Here is a 2,464-nt window from a genome sequence, read left to right on the forward strand (position 1 = left end):
CGAAACTCCACTAAATACTCCGCAACGCTACGCCGACCCTGGCGGAGCACCAGTAGCTTTTGAGCGGCATCATCCTCGGAAACTGACGGAGAGAAGGTTGCTTTAAACTCGTCGAGGAAGTCATCGAAGTCGCAGCGCTGTATCGGGTTAGCAGATAAATAGGCTTCAGCCCACGCCAACGCCCTTCCCCTCAGTAGTCCCACGAAGTGGGAAATCTTCGCCGCGTCAGTGGGGAAGGCGAGTGGCGAGCGACTGAAGAAAAGAGTACACTGAAAAAGGAACCCCCCACACTGGTCCAATTCGCCGTGGAAGGGTTCCGGCGGCGGAGACGTCACACAGCGGTACGCCGAGTCGGGCTGTTTAGCGCGCATCTCTCCCTGTTTCTCGCTCAGCTCCTGATACTGATCCTGAAGCGAAGAAAGTAACTGATCGTGTCGGCCGAGCATGGCACCCTGCTTATTAATAGCTGAACGTATCGGGTCTGCTGGATCCATCTTGGCCAGTCCGTACTGTCATGCGCCGTGGTGCGCGGGCACGAAAGGATCCAGGCGCAGACTCCGAGCTAACAAAAAGACACTTTATTAAAACAACGAAAGGCGACCCGGGGAAAGTAGAGAGCAAAACAGAAACTAAAAATCCGGGGAAACAATGACACGAGGAAGCCGGGATCGGGACGGCGGGGGGCTGCAATAGAAAGGGGAGATGATTACTAGGGAGCCAGGAAGCGGGGAGAACATATCAGGACTGAGTTAGAGTAGGGGCTTACGATAGAACGGAACCGTGGGAGCTCGGGAGGGAAGTGTGGCAGTCCGTGGGGGCAGGAAGTCCGTGGAATGGCGAGTGGGCCAGGTGAGCGCCGCGAGATCCAGTTGAGCCGGAGGACAGGCAGGTAGCAGACGCCGAGTAGAAATCTGGACAGAAGTAGGCAGGTTAAACAAAGTTCCAAGCAGAAGAGAATGCACACTTTTCGTGGAAGTCTGGTTACCACTGTGGGGATGACTACGGACTGGCGTGGAGCATCCGTCAGCGCCGGATTAAGTGGATCTCCGTGTAATCACCGGGATGGAGAGCAGGTGTGCTAGTGATGGCCCAGCCCGGGGGTGTGGCTATCCGAGCATCATGCATTCCACAGACCATGACAGTAATCAACAAACAGCATTCGCACATAGTTACCCTGTTTCTTGTCCACGTGGCTGAGGGTGGTGTGCAGGACGTGGGCGATGGCATCCTCTGTGGATCTGTTGGATCGATAGGCGAACTGCAGCGGATCTGTGGTGTCTGGGATGGAGGAGGAGATGATGTTCTTCAGCAGCCTCTCAAACACCTTCATTACTACCGAGGTCAGTGCAACTGGCCGGTAATCGTTCAGGGATGAGGGTTTGCTGTTCTTGGGCACAGGGATGATGGTGGATCTTTTGAAGCATGTGGGGACCACAGACTTCGCCAGGGACTCGTTGAAGATGTAAGTGAACACACCTGCTAGCTGGTCAGCACAGCAGCGCAGCAGTTCTGAGTTCTCCTCAGAACAAACAGCTCATTAGAGACACTAAAGACTCTTTCTTCTTTAGACTTGCTTTGTAGTCTGGTGAGACTGTTTCTGTGGCAACCAGGTCCCAGCATAGCTTCATGAACCAGTCTGTCTGGTACAGGTGAGCAACACCACCAACAACCTACCACACACATTCATGTAACTTTGGACAAACATAAAAATAACCTGTATAACTTTAAAACTTCTTTTTAAGCTTTTGCCAAAATGCAGATCTCCTTAATGGTTCTTTCAGCCTGTGTTTTATTTTACCAGTGTAAAATAAAGACATCATGTTGGAGCGCAGAGTTGGTCTGAATTCTTTAAAATTTAAATTAGAAATATATTCATCGAGTGCATGCAGGTGTAGCTAAACGAACTTTACAAAACAAGTTTCTCCGACAGTCGAGTGCTCATCTTAACTACCAATGTGCTGTACCAATGTACCTGTGACAATACAAGTGATTTGATTTGATTTGATTTAACTAGCTAAGTTTCATGACCTAGCTAAGGACGTTAGTTACGGATTAGGTTACAAACACATTTAACTTACCGAAAAAGAACGGCGGGGCCTCGGGTCCTTCTATTGGGTAGTTCAGTTTACTGAAGAACACCTCAGTGTGTCAGGTTAAAACAGTCGGTTGTCGTTTTGTAACGTAAACGCTGGTCCTCCTCTCAGAGCTTACGATCTATCTGCTATTCCCGAACAGAGATACGCAAGTTTCTCCGTGACTGCAGCTGCCAGTCAAAGCTGTTATGATGATGTTGCACCCCAGTTTAACATCACTGTGGTAGGAATTTGAATCAAACTTATGGGAGAGGAGACCTCTTGGACATAAATCAGCGTGATGGGAACTATTGATAACAAAAGAAAAAATCTTTGGAAAAAATTTATCTGAGGACAATTAATTTAGTCTGACCCCAGTCCCATGGAGGAGG

At 49.4% G+C, this 2,464-nt stretch overlaps 1 long non-coding RNA gene across 1 annotated transcript; it reads right to left on the bottom strand.

Annotated features, from left to right (window-relative positions):
• Positions 1–523: 523 nt before the first annotated feature.
• On the bottom strand, positions 524–1,107 carry LOC146548556 (uncharacterized). Its single transcript, XR_014890428.1, has 3 exons — positions 986–1,107; positions 767–911; positions 524–684 (listed from the first exon to the last, which is right to left on the bottom strand). It is a non-coding gene; the product is annotated as an uncharacterized LOC146548556 (long non-coding RNA).
• Positions 1,108–2,464: the final 1,357 nt, after the last annotated feature.

The sequence above is a fragment of the Mchenga conophoros genome, linkage group LG22 (genome assembly GCF_057382185.1).
Source record: "Mchenga conophoros isolate Kocher_MC1m ecotype Shallow Benthic linkage group LG22, M_conophoros_male_GT1.1, whole genome shotgun sequence".
In the NCBI taxonomy this organism is placed as follows: domain Eukaryota; kingdom Metazoa; phylum Chordata; class Actinopteri; order Cichliformes; family Cichlidae; genus Mchenga; species Mchenga conophoros.